The 19,628-nt window shown below is 41.9% G+C and overlaps 1 protein-coding gene across 3 annotated transcripts in view; it reads left to right on the top strand.

Annotated features, from left to right (window-relative positions):
* The first annotated feature begins 600 nt into the window (after positions 1 to 600).
* Positions 601 to 19,628, top strand: part of TBL1X (transducin beta like 1 X-linked) — a 199,612-nt gene continuing 180,584 nt past the window's right edge. Inside the window, exon 1 of one of the 3 annotated variants that reach the window (XM_069875262.1) lies at positions 601 to 684. The gene's annotated coding sequence lies outside the window, so the exon portion shown is untranslated. Of the gene's footprint in view, positions 685 to 1,217; positions 1,284 to 13,871; positions 13,945 to 19,628 lie in introns of those variants that run through there. The other 2 variants (XM_069875270.1, XM_069875278.1) reach the window with 2 other exon arrangements.

Raw genomic sequence — 19,628 nt, 5'->3', positions numbered from 1 at the left:
ACAATGGCAGCTGTGCCTGCTTTGGGGGGGTGGGGTGGCAGGCAGGGGGACACCCGTGTCCTTGGCCGCCGGGGGGCTCCGCTGCCCGGCCCGGGGTCCCAGGAGGTTAAGGGGGGGGGGGGGGTTGGCGAGGACACCCCGAGATATGGGGCTGGGGAAGGGGGGGTGACAGCACTTTGTTACGGGGGGAGGGGAGGGTGGAGGCTGTCGCTACAGCACAACCACCCCCTGCGGTCGGGAGTCACCCGAGGGCGCCCCCCGGGGCTCCCCCTCCTCTCCCCCTCCCCCCCCACTCGGCGGCGGCGCGGGGTGGGGGGGGAGCCGCGCCCCGATAACCCCCAAAACCGCCGGCGGAGGAGGGGAGAGCACCGAGCGCCCTTCCTCCTCCTCCCTTCCCCCTTCTCCTCCTCCTCCTCCTGCACACCAAAAAAAAAAAAAAAACAACAAACCAAGGCAACTTTCCGTTTTCCCAGCGCCCGGGACTTCCTCGCGCCGGGGGCGGCGGGGAGGGGGCTGGCGGCTGCCGGGACCGCGGGGGCCGCGGCCGAGAGGGGAAAGTCTCCGCCCGCAGAAGTTGAGGCTTTTCCCCCCCCTTTCCCCTCCCCCCCGTCCGCCCCCCCCTCTTCCCCCATCCCCCCCTCTCGCCGCCCGCGGGAGCTGTGCCTTTAACGCCCGCTGAGCGAGGTGAGTTTCCGAAGCGGATTATTCATCCCGGGGATCCTTATTTTTTTTTACTATTATTATTATTATTATTATTATTATCTTCCCCCCCCCCCTCCCTTAACGCGCACCGAGGTGACAAGCCACCCCGCCGGTGTCCCCTCTGCAGCCTCGCCCGGGGACCGGGGGTCGCTTGGACTAAGTTTTTTAAACCCTGGCTTTTTTTTTTTTTTAATTTATTTTTTTCCTGGGGGCTGTATGTGTCTGTTTCTTTGAGCCACCAAGCTGCCTTTGGAGTGGCGGGGGTGCTTTCCTCTGCCCCCCCCCCCCCCCCCCCCCCGAGCCCCAAAGGGTGGGGGAGGGGGGCAGTTTCTGGAGCAGCTCCCTACTTCTGAGGTGGTGCTTTAATGTATTTTATTCTTAAAAGATTAAAGGGTAAATGCTCGCGGGGAGTGGGGGGGGGGGGGGAGAGGCGGGGGGGGGGGGGGAATGCGAGGCATTCACGCTCAAGTGTGGAGTTTGCAGAGCCCCGGGTGGGGGAGGGGATCCCATTCATCGCCAGGGCTTGAATCAGCAGCGGGCGGAGGGGCCGGTCGCTCCCGTGCATCGAAGTTTACTTCCAAGTAGGTAAACAAGTTACCCCCCCCCCCCCAATCCCCTCATCTCTTGCACCCCCCCCTATCTCTTGCACCCCTTCTTCCAGCCCCTGCACCTCCTTCCCTGCACCCCTTCCCCCAGCTCCAGCCCTTGCGCTCCCATCCCTTGCACCCCCTTCCCTCAGCTCCTGCACCCCTATCTCCTGTAGCCCTTCCCCCATCCCCTGCACCCCCTATCCCTTGCATTCCCTCCCTTGCACCCCTTCCCCAACCCTTGCACCCCCTCCCTGCACCCCTTCCCCCACCCCTTGCCCCCCCTTCCCTGCACCCCTATCCCTTGCCCCCTTCCCCCCGCCCTCCCCCCGCCGCTGCCGAGCCCGGGGCTGGCGGAGGGGGAGCCCCTCGGGAAAGGCGTGTGTGTGGGGGGCAGCAGGAGTCACTTGCCGGGCTGGAGCGGGGTTGCAGACCTGTTGCACGCCGGCTCCTTCCCGGCGTCGGTGCGGTTCATGGAGCGGGGAAGGGGATGACACGGGGCCGGGTGCGAAGCTGGGGGACACCAAGCTGGGGGACACCTTTCCCCAGAGCCCCCTCACAGGTTTCGTGGGAATCCCGGCGGTTCGGTCTGAGTTTTTATGGTTTTGGGGTTTTTTGTTTTGTTTGGTTTTTTTTTGGGGGGGGGGGGGGTGGGGGTGGTGTTCGTCGCTGTGTGATGTAAAAGGAATGACCCTTGACCCGTTCAGTGAGGTGCTGTTGGGTTCTCCGGTAGGCACGGAAAAGAGGGGGGTGAGGAGGGGAACCACGAGGCCACACCCTAAAAGTTAGGGTTGCGTATTAATTCCTCCCCAGTCGGCGTTTAGGCTGGATAAAGGCTTTCCTTTATGTTGTCTTAACATGTCTCTTGCTGTTCTCCGCGAGGATTTGTGCGGCGTTTTCCCTTCCTTGACGGCGCAAGCCTTGGAGGTGTCTGTGTGGCTTGGAGGGGGAGGGGAGGAGGCGCTCCCACCCCGTGGTCCAGGCCGAGAGAAAACATTGCAGCATAATGTCGCAGGGAACTGGAACGCTCCGTGGAAAAGGCTGAGCACCCTGGAGGTGTCCAGGGCCAGGTTGGATGGGGCTTTGAGCGGCCTGATCCAGCGGGAGGTGTCCCTGCCCCTGGCAGGGGGGTTGGAACTGGATGGTCTTTAAGGTCCCTTCCAACCCAAACCGTTCTATGATTCTGTGAATAAAACGGAGCGTGGAATTAAAATTTCAAGACTCGTGTTGTAGGCTGAGGGTATGAAAATAGATATATTGTGCCAGGGGGAAATGTGATTGGATGTAAATAAATACAAGGTCTTGTGACAAATACAGTGTCATATCTTTCTTCCTTGGCCCATTTATTAGTGATCCTTTAACCAAGACTTCTCGTACGGCTTGTGTGAGACTTAACGTAATATACCTTGCTTACCATGTGACGGCACATGCTGGATTTAGGCCTCTTCCAGTCCTACTGTGCTGTCAACTGCGGAGACTCTGGGCAGGTTTTGAACTAAATACATTCATTCAGTGATAGCAGATGTTGGCAAGAGAGTGAGATTGTCCTGGTGTGTTTTGGAATGGTTTGGTTTTTTTGTGTCGTTTTCTTATCTTTTTTTTTAAAAAAAAAAACAAGCCAAAACAATTACGGATAATAATTGCAACATTGCAAGGGGAGTGATAGTAAAAAAAGGGAAGCTTTCCCACAGAAGGTTTGTAAGGTGGTGGGAGGAAAAAGGAAAACGAGAGGGGGAGGGTGCTATCGTGTTGAAAATGTGTTAAACCTTTTTTGGGCTACACGCAATAATGGTAAAACTGGTGGAGATTTGAGCAGAGCTGCTGTGGTTGTCTCAGTTTAGCACCTTTAGTGAGCTAAGCAACAACCAGCATTGGGTTTTTTCTCCCTTAAGATGAAGAAATGTGTTTCAGAAGCAAAGAGGATTAAAAATGGCACATATATGTAAACACTGGCAACTATACAATTATTGTCATCTGAATACGTCCTCTGCCCTTCCCCCACCAGATTAAGGGAGGTATCTCCAATGTCTTCTGCCATGCTGTTGCTATGAGTTAGGCTACTTGTTCTTCTTTTCAGCGGGTGGCAAGTATCCTCCACAATAAGAGTATCAAAAGAGAAAAAATAAACTAAATCCTTGATAGGGAAGGGGGATGTGTCTGTGCCTGGCAGTGTCAGGCTTCTGCTCCACCAGTTTGCACAGTTTTGATCCTGTCATTGATTTACAGATGGGCTTTTCCCATTTCCGTGACAATGGGCCCAGAGGTAGACTTGTTATCTACTTGATACGTGTAATTTGTTGTGCCTCCTGGAAGAGCTTCTCTGGTGGTACCAGTCATTAGAGGGCCACATCCCTGAACTTGGAAGGAGTACAGAAGAACCTCCTTCATCGTGGATGGGATGTTGTTTCTCAGTAGCTGAGTTAAGTCAGTAGTGTAGTGTGCTTAGGATTTAACGATATGCTGAATTTGGTTTATTGTGGAGACGAGTCTGGAAAACCCATCCCATGGCTTTAACCTGGCAGTTGTTGTGGGTGAGCATTTTGGTGCTGTTGGCTTTTGCTGTTTTCTCTTGGCTGCTGCTGAAGTCTGCTGCTAGAACTCATACTGGAGTCTGTATTGAACCAATGTTGTTTATATTTTAGTAGTGCCAAGGGGCCCCCAATCAAGTCCAGGCCATTTTGGGAATATTGTAGACGTCAGTTCTTGCCCTGAAAATGTTGTAATGTGAGTAAGTGAGGGAGACAAAAAGCCAGGAGGGTAAATGGTGGAAAAAACTGACTCAGGGGAACAGCAGCTGATTGTAGTGCTTTATCTGCGGTACAATAATGTGATCTCAGCTAGAGTTGTTAACACCTGGCAGCACCGCTGCTGATAAATTGGGCTGCTCTGCGCAAAGAGGGTGTGGGCATCCCTTTTCCTTTGCAATGGACGATCCATACCCTACATTCTTTTTGCTATTAGTCATTTAATTTCTAGTATTATTTTAGATTATGTACCCTGTAAAAGGGTAAGGGTTTTGCAACTCTTGAGGGGGGATTGTTTTTTTTTTCATAAACTTCATTATAAGGCAAGGTGGAAGTAATTTTGTAAACTCCTTTTCGGCTGCTAAATTAAACTCCTTTCCCTCTTCCTCTCCCTCCTCTTGCCTATTTTTAGTTAGGAGGAAATAGCTGACCTCTTTACAGCAAGAACCCAGACCCCCAGGGTGCCATTTATAGGTTTCTACCAAATGGCCTACTTGGACAAGTTGGTTGAAATAAAAAAAAACCAACATTGGAACTGCAGCTCTACATACAAATAGCAGCCTTCCTGTCATTACAAAATCTGTCATTTTAATGATAGTGAAACAAACATTCAAAGGTGAAAAATGGGGTTTAAGTTATTTTCCTTTCCTTTCTTTTTTTTTTTTTGTGGCACTTCGTTTAAGAATCACTGACAGTATTTTGTTTTACAAGAAGCTTCCCCTGAGGTTAGGACTGTGTGAAAGCTAGGGGAAGTCAAAGAAGGATGTTCCATCTTGTGAGAGAAGGTCATAATTTCTTACCAGTTTTCTTCTCGTGTGCATCTTATCCTAGACAGAGATTTGTAAATTATAGTTACTAACATTAAGTAATTCCACAAGAAAGCAAGTTTAGCTATGAATATGTGACTGGTTTTTGAGCACAGGTATTTTACGTTATTTTTCTTGCGTGTATTTGTATTTTGTTTAATTGATATAGATGCCTTTAAAATATTGGACTCTAGCAGCAGGTATTGGATTATGTCACTTCTTGCTTGAGGAAAGAAGAGTATGTGGGCATACATGCAGTTTCTTTACTGCCCTTGTATATTGCTTCTGTAATCCTCTGTCCAGGTCCTAGCCACGAGTCCCTTTGTTTACTGTGGATTACTAGTTTGACTGCAGTAGGAAAAGAAGCTTTGGGTTAGGTGCATCTGATGATTTGGCTTGCATTTTTATAATCTCGTTGACGTTATGCAATAAAAGGCACATCACTGTTTTTAACCCCCATTTCTTGACCTTCTCTATTTGTAATATGGACAATCGATACATGTCTGCTTGTCCTGTTTAAACTGGAGTGCATAGAAAGAGTCATAATTTTATATGACGTTGTAACAGAATAGTCATGATGTTGTACTTCATGGGTACAACAGTACTGTAGAATGAAGAAGCAATTATTTTAAGATTTTAGCTAAGAACATTGCATAAATCCGATTTGGCTTGGGTGTGAGTCTTGCTTGTTTGGTATGAGAAGTTACACAGTACAACATGTGGACAAACCAGTGCCTCTTGGTGGTTAGATGACATGACTTGTGGCCTGTTTATGAACAGGCGAGTAGTACAGGTGCACACTCTCCTGGGTGGAAAACTGGTTGGATGGTCGGGCCCAGAGAGTGGTGGGAAATGGTGTGAAATCCAGCTGGAGGCCAGTGACAAGTGGGGTTCCCCAGGGCTCAGTGCGGGGTCCAGCCCTGTTCAATGTCTTCATCAATGACCTGGATGAAGGCATCGAATGCACCCTTAGCAAGTTTGCGGACGACACTAAGCTGGGTGGAAGTGTTGATCTGCTGGAGGGTAGGGAGGCTCTGCAAAGGGATCTGGACAGGCTGGACCGCTGGGCAGAGTCCAATGGCATGAGGTTTAACAAGGCCAAATGCCGGGTCCTGCACTTGGGGCACAACAACCCTATGCAGTGCTACAGACTAGGAGAAGTCTGGCTGGAAAGCTGCCTGGAGGAGAGGAGCCTGGGGGTGTTGGTTGACAGCCGACTGAATATGAGCCAGCAGTGTGCCCAGGTGGCCAAGAAGGCCAATGGCATCTTGGCTTGGATCAGAAACGGTGTGACCAGCAGGTCCAGGGAGGTTATTCTCCCTCTGTATTCGGCACTGGTGAGACCGCTCCTCGAATCCTGTGTTCAGTTCTGGGCCCCTCACCACAAGAAGGATGTTGAGGCTCTGGAGCAAGTCCAGAGAAGAGCAACAAAGCTGGTGAGGGGGCTGGAGAACAGGCCTTATGAGGAACGGCTGAAGGAGCTGGGGTTGTTTAGCCTGGGGAAGAGGATGCTGAGGGGAGACCTCATTGCTCTCTACAACTACCTGAAAGGAGGTTGTAGAGAGGAGGGTGCTGGCCTCTTCTCCCAAGTGATGGGGGACAGGACAAGAGGGAATGGCCTCAAGCTCCGCCAGGGGAGATATAGGCTGGACATTAGGAAAAAATTTTTCGCAGAAAGGGTCATTGGGCACTGGCAGAGGCTGCCCAGGGAGGTGGTTGATTCACCTTCCCTGGAGGTGTTTAAGGGATGGGTGGACGAGGTGCTAAGGGGCATGGTTTAGTGTTTGATAGGAATGGTTGGACTCGATGATCCGGTGGGTCTCTTCCAACCTGGTTATTCTATGATTCTAATAATATCTAATAATTGTGTGTGTATATAAACTCACCAAAATACTTCTGTCTAATTAAGTGCTAAGCTTTATTGACTCTTCACCATTGGAGGGTGAAGCAAGGCTTTTTGAAAAGCAGTGTTCTCCGTTAATATGTAATGGTTGCTCTGTGCATCACTCCACTGCCATTCAAAATGTGATTGCATTTACTGACCAAGATTTCCTTTAAGCTCCAAATTCTTAGTTGCAGTTTAACCTCTTACTGTTGTGTAGTGGGTTTAGAATGTGTTTTGTTACATAAAATCATCATTTTGTTAGGTGGAAAGATGTGGTAACATCAAATATGATTTAATTTTTTTTCCTAGTGAAACACAACTTTCCCATACCGGCAATATATTATTGATAGAGCAGAGAAGCAACATTTTTCCCATAGGCATTAAAAATACTTGGAAAATATCCTTTGACATTATTTTCAGGAAAACAAAGAGGTTTTTCTTTTGGTGGCTAGATTCCGTTTGTCGTTTTGCAGAATAATATATTTGTTGTGCTCCTATTTGAAGACAACAAACTGCACTGGATGTACAACTTTGGCTTCTGCTTTATTTTGCTGTGTAGCACTATCGTCTCTCCATCAATCCCATACCAATGAACGGAAACTATGCAGAATGTTCTCTGCAGTTCAAGAGTGAAGTCAACTATTTACGATTTATATTTCTGAATATATAATCGTATTTTAATAGCGCTGCTGAAATGATGCTGTTGCATTGTTACGATTAACATATATACTGGTGTTGTTACATTTCATGCTTGGAGGCGTCACTGATGAGTTTATGCCAATTTGGACACAACCTAGTAGCCTACAGCAAAACCACTAAAAAGATGTGCTTCCTAAAGAGTTGAACTTTGTAGCCTGCAGTTAACGCATATGTGAGATTTTTGTAAAGAGAAGTAAAAATAGAGATATTTTTGCGAATCCATGTATGTTGGTCACTTGCAATTAGGAATTGTTATAACCATATGCTGGCTTCAGTGTCAGTTCAGCGGCTAGAAGTTGGTTGTTGTCTATGCCAGTGAGTTTAGTCTAGTTGCTGCTGGCAGAGGGTATGTGTGTGTCCAGAGATCTGTTAGTATTAAGACTTAGCACATAGTCTCAGTTGGGGTTGTTAACCAGTAATCGGTTTCACAAATATTAGTTGTTTCAAATGAACTGCACTAATTGTCATGTGTCTGAGTGTGTGCACACCTACGCATGTAGATAGTGTTAAGGTAGTCCAAAAAATTAACTTTGGAAAAAAGGTGTCGCCTTGAAGTTTGAAAACTGTGCAGGAGTGTGATGCGTAGGCTCTTCAACTCTAAACTAGGATATGCTCAGGTTTAAGGCTCTAGTCAAATGCACCTGGGATGGCATAGAACCGCAAAATGAGTGTAGGACCGGACCACGCTGGGTGAAGACAGATGTGCGGTGCCCTTTAATAATGTGCTTGCTGAAATGTGGCAGTCAGGCATGGATGGAGACTGAGCATGTACATGGATGGAGTACTGAGCATGGCGAGACCAGGAGGCAACAACTGGGGTACCAAACGCGGCAGGAAGATGTATTCTAACTTCAAAGTAATCTCTTCATTTCCCCCCCGCTTTCTTTTTTGTTCCTTTAAAATTCTGTTCAGGTTTTGGTTGCTCTTAAAAATAAAGTTTAAACCCTGATTTCAACAGAGAGATCGAGGCAAAATTACCCTCTTCCCTAGTGTTCTCCACAGATAGGGTTGAGCTTTGCTGACGGGGTAGGACAGAGAACCCAAGCAGACAGTGCCTGTTCATGCTGTGGGGATTAGTTTCCAAGGATATCTATCTGCTGCTTTTTACAGTTACAAAACAAACTTAACTCTTCTTGTGCTCATTTAAAGGCACACATGAATTAGGCTTCTAGGAATTTGAATATAGAATTGACTGAAACGAGCTGTGTTTTTTCTGGTTTTTTTTGGTTTTTTTTTCAGAAGGCATTGGTAATGCTGCCAGTTATATACATTCATCTCCTTCATTGTGGCTTAACTTTGCTGTATTTATTTTTACTTTTTGGATTGAGATTTGTCTTTTTTATATATATATAATATCTCCTTTAGTTTTATGTAGTTAATATAGTTTCCTTTTTAGTTTGTTGACTTTTTATAAGATGATGTAATATGGAAGTCCTCGATAAAGGCAGGCCCAAGGATTATTCTAATGAGGAACACATCTTCCTTCTTACCTCAGTTCTCAAAAATGAAAGTAAAGGCCAGAAGCAGGTACATTTTAATAACATTGCTTGGTGCCCAAAAGACAGGGTTTGTGACATTCTGTGAAATAGATTCAACGTTTATTTCCATTTTGATCATTACTCTGTTTTTTTGGATTGAAAATATTAGAACTCATTACCAAAGCTCATTTGCATCTGTGTGAATCTGTTTTTATGTTAAGAAACCCAAACATGCTCAGCTCTGATACTTCTGCTTGTATCAGTAAGTATCTTACATAACCATGTTTAATTTAAATGACCCAATTTTAACAGTAGTGCATGACAGTGTAAAAATTCATCCAACTTCATTCTCACAGGATTTTATGTGCTTGGAAAAAAACGTAAGACAAGCCCAAAGGATGGCCTTAAATACAATGTTAAAAGCAGAAGAAAAGAAACTATTTGTTACACACAGCTCAAATTTACTAGAACACTAACTTAATGGTTATCACACTGCTGATGAATGAAATTAACTGTTCTGGGGGACCGTCATCATGTCTCTCTCTACCCAGCATTACCAGACTAGGTAGTATTAGGTGAAAAATAGGTTGTAGCTTAGGCCCTGATGGGCAGTTTGCAGGAAGGGGGAAGGAAGAACGGAAGCAGGATAGCTCAAAAGCTAGGCTATATGAGTTTTAACTTGCTGTCAAGCGGACAACTAAGATTTTTTAGGAATTTTCCGAACTGTTGTTTGTTTGTTTGGTTTGTTTTTTTGTTGTGTTTTTGTTTTGTTTTTTTTTTTTAAGATGACTTGCCTTCAAAACATTCCTGTGCATTTCTTCAGTGTTGTGGTGGTAGTATATATATAGGTATTTTCTCATATGTGGTTACACCAATGGCTTTTTTATGTGCGTATCTAGTTTTTCTGATGTTTTGCATGTCTGTATGCATATGTGCTTACTGCCAGATTATTTTTTTTATTTTAAATTTTGCTAAGGGTAAGCAATTCTTCATGGTATCTATTACATAACCAACAGCATGTATTTTGTGTCAAAAATATATTTGAAACATGGAAGGGTTTTATATTCTCCAATGGCAGCATGTTCAATGCAGTTATATATTGTCAATTTGACTATACTTAGTGAATGGTGCCTTTATAGATAAGGTGTGTGTGGCGCATAGCAGATGTACATGGAGTGCAGTGTGAAAGAAAGAAATTTAATATCCTCTTACTAAAAATATATAGTGACATGTATCCAGCACATACTTAAAAAGTGTTCAGATAATTACAGTGACTATTTCTCTAGTTATTTGCTCCTATCTTCATACTACCATGAGATTATTTTGAAGTACAATATTTTCCCCTGTTTTTAAAGTAAATTTGAATATAAAAACCTCGTGTTCCTTAACATTTTTACAAGGCAATTGATAGGGCGCTCCTTTCCACAGCTGGGTACTTCTGATGGAATATATACGGTTTATCTGCCTACCATCATACAGAGCTACTGTAAAGATTTTTTTTAGTGAATGGTTTTGAAGAATATTAAAGATCAAAACACATTGTCAATTTATTTTGTTACTAGTTCATTAAAAATACGAATGTAAAATTATACTTACTAAAGTACAATCCTATTTTCCATCAAATTATAAATGAGGATAACAAAGTATCAAAACAAAATTATGGAAAAAAGTTTTGTTGTCTTTTTGGTGGCAAGTTTAGAGTCAGAAGTAATGATTGCTTTTATTTGTTAAACTTTTGTTAATACGTAAGTTTCTTGGTTTAGGGTATTATATTGCCTCTGAACAAGCCTCTGTTGGCTTTTTCCAAACTTTTAAACTTTTCTTAAGAACTTTGGTTTTTTCCCTTTAATGAAAATGATTGGAGGTTCTAATGAAATTTTAGAGGTTTCATTTCAATGACTATTTTCTGTGTTCCGCAGTTTTTCTTTGTCATCTCTGTTGTTATACATGGGTAATGCCAGCAAGGACAGAATTGATTATACATTTGTATTCTGAACGTTCAACAAATCCTGTTATAGCTATGGTCGGATCATTGCTAAAACATATTTGGCGTGTGCAGGAGACTTTTAGGATCGGGCCTTATATGTTGGCAGCACAGATTCTTGACTGATTAAGTAAACATTTCTGAGCCTTTTTTAAAGCAACTGATGACGTGTGTGATTTTAGCTTTAGTCTTGACAGTCCGTGTCCTTGTAATGAAACAGAGATTGCGGTGTCCCTCTCCTCTTTCATATCCCCCATAAGTAGTCTTTTTTGGATAGCATAGCTTCCACAATCCATTTTGAACACCAGCCTTACCTGAATCTTCTCAGTGTTGTTTGAACTTTCTGTAGCTGAGAAACGTGAAGTTGAGATTCAGAGCCCACTTTTTTTTATAACATGCAGGAGCTGTGTTGGCTATACTGAAATTTACTTAGGCTTAGTATTTTGCAGTTTAAAGTATAAGACTTAGCGATTTGAGGTTCCAAATACATGCATTGAAAAGTGACCAGCTTCGATGGATGCTTGAAACCGTTGGCTTTCATCAGTCAAGCGCTCTTACTTTTTCAGGCCAGCCCACATCAAACAGCCTACAAAACCCATGCACCAGCCACCCATAAAACAACTGGCAAGCAGTAGCAGGATGCTCTTGTCACTGCCTGTTTAGATCACGTATAGTCTCAAAACTATTCTGCCAACTGTGACCTGTCATACAAAAGCACAACATATCAGGTCTGTCACCTGATGCTTGTCTGGTGCGAAGGGGTTCTGAATGCCATACCCTCTATTGAGACCTCACGTGCCAGCCTTCCCACGCAGCAATAGATATGCCTCACACCTTCTACATTGTCTGGAGGCTGGAGCTGTACTTTCTCTAATCCATTCCACGATGAACCTCAGCAGTCGGGCTCTCATTACTTTGTATAGACCCCGGTGCCCAGCCTACCTCAGCTAACTGGTTAATGCCTGCTAAGCAAAGCCTTCTGGAGGTAGGAGTCCTGCAGCTGGCATGGTTGACACCAGGGAGGCTCAGCTGGAGGGCAGAAGACTGACAGCACAACAATTCATCCTTCATATTAAGATTCCAGACATAGAAATAGATATTAAGGTTTCAGTGCTTCTAAATGCAAAAAAAGCCCTAGAATGGTCATGCTTGTGTACTGGTGATCTGGTGTATGTGTTTTAATTTATTGTTTTTCTCTGGTATGGTTGCTTCGTGTTTGTCAACAGTGGACAAGGAAAATTACGCAGAGGGATCATTAAGTTTATTTTTCTGACCTTGAAAATAATTTTTTTGACTCAAACTTTTTTCATTTGATGACTCAAACATTCTACAGATAGTTGTTTTACATGAATATATAATTATTTATGCTGTTAGCATTGTCGTAATTGTTATTTTTGTCTTTGGAAATGAATTCGGTTATTTCTCTGATGTGTCAAGTGGAGCGAATGTCTTGCCAGCCTATTTAACATGCTAACGTGTGTGAGAAAGTATGCCCTGTGGCCTGAAACATCATTTATGTATTTGACAATTGTCTCAGTCTTCTAATTTCTACTTTATGTATTGCATTTGGTTAGGTTGAATTTATCATTGATTTCAACCATTTCCAAATAGTCTACTGACAGACCGTTGGCTTGTGTCTCCTTTGAGCCAGCATTTTACCCTCATTAGTCTATGGATATGTTCTTTTGAATGTCCGCCAAATGCATTCATAAAAACGGTAAAATTAAAAGAAAGAAAAAAATGTGAGAGCTGTGTGACCTACTATTTGTAAACAAAGTTATGAAACTGCCTGGCAGTGTTTGACTCCATAGTATGCTGTATGTTTCGGGTTTGGTTTTTTTTTTTAAAGTTTACTCTTTTTATTCTCTCGGGTTTTCTGAGCTTCCCATCATACGTAGCCTTTTGCTCAGATGTTTTATCTGCTGGTTTTTTTGGTGCATTTTTGGTTGGTTTGTTTTTAAAGACTAAGGCTACTAGGTAAATAACAGCAGTAATATTTACCAGTTCTCTAATTCTGTAGTTTCAAACCGCAGCTTGCAAGCTGCTAGGGGACACACGAGCTGTTTTTCTAGTGATCTGGGGGAGGGGAGGAAGGAAGTCTATTGTCGTTCTGTTCAAATTCACTGTACAGGGTATCTTTATAGGTCTACAAATTTAAAGAGATTAAAACCCACTGATCTAATTATACTGTAAACTTCTTAAGGATGTGATGATATCTATTTATATGACTTACTGCTTTGTGGGTGTATATATCATTATGCAGGTAATAATCTTTGTTTTCACTGAAGGCAATTTATACCAACATTACATTTTGGCATCAGTTTTATATTGTGTAGATTTTTCTGAAAATGTCTCTTCTTTTTTGTAGGGCTGTGATCAGTATTCTCTGATACAACACAGATCTGGCTGATCTTTAGTTGCAGAAAGAATAATCCAGACAGGAGCATTTGGATTCTTTTAGTTTGTGTTTATCAAGTCTGTCACATAGCGAGTCTGCTCAATTGATTTATTTTTTTTTTGTTAAATTTTTGGGTCTTATACAGTACTGGTTTTGTTTTAGACTCCAGTCATTTATATGGTATAATAACATTTCAGTAAATGTGAACCCTTGCATCTTAAAATGTCAGGAATTTTGTTACTTGATGTTACTACGTTTCTGTTGTCTCCTGTGCTTGAGAACAGCGCTCCATGGTAATGTTAGGAGGAGTTAGGTAGTAGAGGAGGTGTGTATGGTGATAGTGGGGGTGAGAAGTAAAACAGGCTCTGTCTGTTTACACATTCCAGGCAACCGTAGATCTGCTCTCTTTGAGGCCTGAAATATTTTCCTTTTCACTATCAGTCTTGCAAATCTGGGGTACTTGGGCACACTGCCAATAAAAATAAGCAGTAATATGTTAACCTCTTAGACTGAAACGTAATAAGCTTCATTTTACCTTTTTGTGCATGAGCATAAGGATAAAGATTAACAGCACTTTGTAATTAGAATATGACATTTTTAGAAGTACTGAAAATTATGACTATTGCTATATTTCTTCAAGGCTTGCCTATAAAAGGACAAAGTAAATTTGACTCCTTCCTACTTGCTAGTTTGTTCCAAAGGGGGAAGTCACATAATCAAAATATTTTTACTAACTAGATTTTCTGTTTTCAGCAAGATAACCTTTGGGTTGAGGAGCTGATGAGTCCCTCTTTCTGATTTCTGTGTAATACGTGTATATACATGTAATTTTTTCATTTGTTTTGAGGTGGATTTAGTCTGTTCTGTAGTCTTTCATTTGATTACTCTGGTTTCCAGCACTTACATTTCAGAGTTCTTATGAAATCAGATACACAAACCCATCCACCTGCATGCCTTTTTTTTAATGTTGAAAATGATTTCCTGCAGACTGCACTAAAATACAGACTGAGCAGGCAGGCAGATGAATAATGATTTCTTCCAGATTCTGCATAATGTAATGAACAGACCTTCTGTTTATTATTAGTTATTATCAGTGTTTGTATACATGTGATTTCCTTCCCCAAAATTACTTTCATGAGCTTCCTAAAGCTATATGTGCTGTATGCCACTATTGTTTTTTTTCCCCGAGTGGTGCAGCAGTGCCACTTTGTCACTCCAGTAGCTTGCTTTGTCAGTGGGACTTGAGATGGCTCAACTCGTTACTGTTTCTGCTTTCTAAACAAAATTTGTTGCCCTCTAGAAATATTAGCATATAATTATGACACCAAAACCCAAGTCAGTCCCACTGAGATACCAGCTGTTACCTTCAGTCTTAAGACCATCCTAACACATGCAGTGCAAAAGGTAATTCAGACTATCCAGTTTTTTTCCAAGGGCGTTTAACTCCTTAAAACTTCCTTGGGTAGCTGTGCCTGTCATCTAATGAGCATTTAGAGGCATTAAACAGTTTCCCAAAAAACGCAGTAGGCTACTTCAGCTAGACCACCAGCAGCTTGGATAAACACACGATAGTATCGCTCTTCTGACTACATTTTTAGGAGCAAAGTTCTTCCCCTCATTGTATAGTGATCTGGATTTAAAGCGAGAGGTTGTTTGGGGGTGCTGTCAGTCAAGATCAGACTGTTGAGTTTAACCTATGTGGAAGCAAACACTAAGGTTACATGCACCTCATTATTCCAGTGCTTTTTTTGACAGACACTCATACTGCTCGTGTACTGGCTATGGCTCATGCTGGTTATGTTGTTAATAATTTGTGTCTCCAGAATGAGTGTTCACTGGTTGCTTTGAGAGGCCAGTGTTTTCAAATATGGATGCCTAAATAAGTGGCTTGGTTTTCAGAAGCTTTGAGTATGTACTGCTCCAATTGAGACCAGAGGAATTAGTGGCTGCTTAGTGCCTGGATAAATAATTACCCTTATTTGGTAGTCTAAATACAGAGGTGCATCATAACATTCTGACAATACAGCACCTTCCTCTTTTTCCCCAAAGTCAAATAAAGTAATACTTTAAAAATATCTTACAAAGTGACTACAGCCAGTCTGTGTATAGACTTTCTTTTCAGTCTTCATATGCTTCTTGAAAGGGCAAAATTTGGTCCTGATCCTCAGAAACAGCTCCTCACATTTAAAATACAGATGACTCTGTGAAAGTGGTGTACAGTTTGTCTTGAAGTTGGGGAGTCTTTACTGTAAATTGGTAATAAGTTTGTTTCCCATGTGTTTAGTGTTATTTAATGTTATATTGGATATAGTGGGAAGATGTGCTATTATGTAGTGGTGCTTTTATTTAGTATTTATTACAAATGTTTCCTACCTTGAAATTGTGAAAACATGTTTTGTGGTTGAAATAGTAACAACTGGGAACCCTGTTCTTTTTTAAACAAACAAAACCCATAAAGAAACAAAACCCACAAAGAATATGAGATGTAGTGACCTAGTAAAAAAACCCAAAACCAAATGCCAATTGCTTCTCAAAATTAAACAGATTTTACTATTAATTATACGTATGAATATCTAGAAATGAGTACTATATCAAATGATGAACTTTACTACGTAAGAATTGTATGCAAATTGCACAGGCTTGAAAGTTGCTGTGTTTTTTGTTGTTTGTTTTTTTTTTTCCTCAGTACCTTAGAGATGTCTGAATGGTGGTTGAAGAGAGTTTAGTGGAAGAAGTTTATTAAAAGAAATTTGATGTGAAGAACAAATTGTGATGAGCTGTTTCTGTCCACAGAGGAGTTTAGGACCTCTCAAATAGTAATTTAGACTTCCTTCTCATTTCTTTCTCTTTTTGCTTAGGTTGAGGATGTGGACCTCTATGAGGTATACTCTAGGGTGTCGAAATATCAACAGTTGATTTCAAGCCACAGAAACTATGAAATGAAATTTTAGACATACATTTCAAGATTCAATTATCTTTTTTTTTTTTTTTTTATTTTGCCAGTTAACAGCAGTCTCTGACAGCTGATCACAATGTAACAACTTTGTATTTCTAAACAGTCTGGGGTTAATTGTTCAGCACTACAGACACTACTTAATTTCTTTTTGGAATTGTTATTTAGCACTTGCTATATTTTGTTTCACAAAATTTCGTATCTTAGTTATGAATCTCGCTGATGCAGTAGAGAGGGAAGAAAAAGATTGAAGAGTAGGGCCCTATCACAGGAGCGTGCAGCCTGTGATGGGAAGAGGCCATTTCAGTTTTCATCTATTTCTTCAACTTCAGTAGATCGATGAGTAATATGTGTATTTACATAGTTGTACCAGCATCTAACTTTCTATCCTTTTGAGTCTCTATTCAAATTAGGGAGGAAGCCCACCTTCCCAGTATACTGAAAATATAAGGACAGTTTGTGGTTTATCAGCAAGCTACTGTTCAAAGACCTTTCATGGTTAAATAATAATCAGGTGAAAAAAAGGAGTATAATTTGGTCGTGGCAGGTGGAACACCTTACCTGACTGATAGATTTTCTGTGGGTCTTTTGCAATTGCTGTTTCACAGATGTTTCTCTCATGATTGGTTTCATAGTTTTCGAGCCTGATAGTTTAAGTCTGTTGTAGCCTGGTCTGCTTCGTCTGGAGTGTGATGTTTAGTGAGATGTTTGTGTATGTAACATGACACTGGTGAGAAACAAATTGTGTTTTGATCATGCAGATCTTGCTTCACTTATTAGATTTTATGTTCCTTCATGGGGGGCGGGGAGAGCAAGAGAGAGAAGCAAACAACTGTGTTGATATGGTGCGGTTTTATTGTAGGGAGGCACCCGTGCCAGTATTCCCCAGTTTTGATCTTCTCGAGTGTTCTTACCAGAAGTAGGTTTGGTTGAGGCTGGTAGTGCACCAGTGCCTTAAAGAGGCTGTGATCTCTTGGAAGATAAACATTTACAGAGCACAGGTTTTCAGCCTTTGATTGAGAAGTGGCCTTTCTGAAAGAGGAAATTGGTTCTGCAAGTGTTCATAGATGGCTACAAATTTTCATGTTGACAAATCCTTAAAAAAAAACAAAGGAAAGTAGACCAAAGCAAAAAAAACCCAGCCCTCAACATCCCTTAGCAAAATAAAATTAAGCAGATGACAGACTTATTAACTGAGCACTGGGGGTTGTCTTAGGACATAGGTGCTTACCTTTTGAATTGATTCTCAGTTGTCAACTTGATGTGTGTGGGTGGAAAAGTGAACTTTTCATGAAAAACATTCTTATGAGAACAGTTGCTATTCATGGTTATTCTGGTACACTTATGTGTATGTTTTGGGAGAAGGAAAATGACATGCTAATGTTTTCAAGTCTTCTAAATCAAAGAATTGCTTCACTTTTTTTGAAGCGACACATCTTTAGATCATATCCACTTGTTTGGCTGCTGGAAAGACATACTTAATTTTCCAGTAAATAGTTTTCTTGTTTTACAAAGCCATAATTTTTGTTGTTATAATTGCAAGCATTTTAATTAAATTGCTGCTGATAAAAAGAGTATTTGTGTAAAGGGATTGATTATGCCTGATGATGCAAGATCAAAATTAGGCCAAAATTTTTATGTTCTCCATTGTTTTTCCTTACATAGACATGTACGCTTCTATTCCAGTTGTTGCTGTAATAATACTTCACAGACCATTTCAGGTGTTGTATGATTACCAATACTGTACAGGTTGACACTCATCTACAAAGGAGCTGTGTTTAGAGCTGATCTTTTTACTAGTTACAAATATGTCTCTTTTCTCCTTGAACTTCCCTCAGCATAGAAGTAAACTTAATAAAGCCATTTCTTCCCTAATACCTAGCCTTCCCCTTCTTAAACATTAAAACCAAAGTGAATTAGCTGCATTTTGATACTTATGTTGAAGTTGAACCTTAGAGTTTGACTTAAAAAAAGAAATGGAAAGGGAAAGAGGGAAAGAAGAGAGGCTTCCCTTCCAAATGTATTTTTATATTTAAAGAATATTTTTGTCAAACATGTGCCTTTCTTGTAGGCCAGACGTTTCCTTCATGTAGGATATGGCCTTTCAGTATTTATGCCTGTGCTTAATTACATGCACAATAATTACATGGAAGTAAACAGCTGTATTCACATGCTGAAAGTTTAGAGAGAGAGAGTGTGTGTGTGTGCGCGTGTTTAGGTCTTGGCCTTAATTGCTAGTTTGCAATCTCTTAAGAATTTTCTTTTCTGGAGCAGAAATGCTTTAAAATCCATCTTACTTCTACTTCGTCGTTTTCAAAGACAATACCCAGTTATTAAATGCTTTCAATGGGTAGTGAACAACCCGTTGCTGGACCTTGCGTTTGGCCTTTGTGGTTCATATTTTATCCTTGTTTGTGCACCTCCAAGTCCCCACTCAGTGAAGCCTGGGTGAAGGGATGTTTGACTGCCACCCACAATGCTCTTAAGGAAGAATGAGTCTGTCAGACTTCTGTGTAAACAGCGCAGCATTTAGTAATGAGAAAGTTGGCAACTCTGTTAATGTCTTGTGAGACATATGTAGAATTGTGCTTTGAAAGTTTCTTTCAAGTAATCTCAAAATCTCTATCTCCAGTCTGGATTTTGTATCCACTAGCAAAGCAGACTCATTCTGCGACTAAAACCAAAAAATACATATTCCAAACATTGTGTAGTCACAGTTCATTTTTCCTGTTGTAGTGCTTAGAGAAGATGATGTTCCTCTTCTGAGATGAAGGAGGCCTGTCAGCAAAGAAATTAAATAATTCGTACTGGCATTCAAAGGATAAAATGGAAAGATGGGTGTGGAGATTGCAGATGAAACTTTAGTTAGGTGAAGAAAAAGTTGTAAATATTCAGTATAGGTCATAATGTAGGACAAAGGGAACTCGTGTAGTCTCCAGACGGTGTATAGATAAGAGTTTGAGTGGTTTATAAATATGGGGGGTATTTTTTCCCTTTTTAACTTGAAAACAGGACTTTTCAAAGGCTTTCCGTCTAAAGTAGGCACTAGCCTTCATTTAGGAAGCCCTTTTGAGAAACAATGTAGATGTTTTTCTTATGCTAAGATACAGTGGTTACCATATCTTCCAAAACTGCTCTAAGGTCAGTCTGCTGGGCTCTGTCTTTCATGCATCCCTGATACTGGGGTCCGGCAGGTCTGCCCTGACAGAAGCCACGTTCACGAGCTGATGGGCACTGGAGACCACCTATCAGTGTCACAGCCGGCTCCTTGCTGCTCATGCATGTTGGTGCACACAAATATCCTCTTGACTTGGATAAAGCATCTTCTGGGACAGTGTAATACGTTTGATGGGACCCTTGGTACCTCTCCCTGACGAGTGTAGGGAAGTAAA

The sequence above is a fragment of the Phaenicophaeus curvirostris genome, chromosome 1, assembly GCF_032191515.1.
Source record: "Phaenicophaeus curvirostris isolate KB17595 chromosome 1, BPBGC_Pcur_1.0, whole genome shotgun sequence".
Taxonomy (NCBI): Eukaryota; Metazoa; Chordata; class Aves; order Cuculiformes; family Cuculidae; genus Phaenicophaeus; species Phaenicophaeus curvirostris.
The sequence above is the reverse complement of the archived record's forward strand: the minus strand, read 5'-3'. Positions and strand labels throughout refer to the sequence as shown.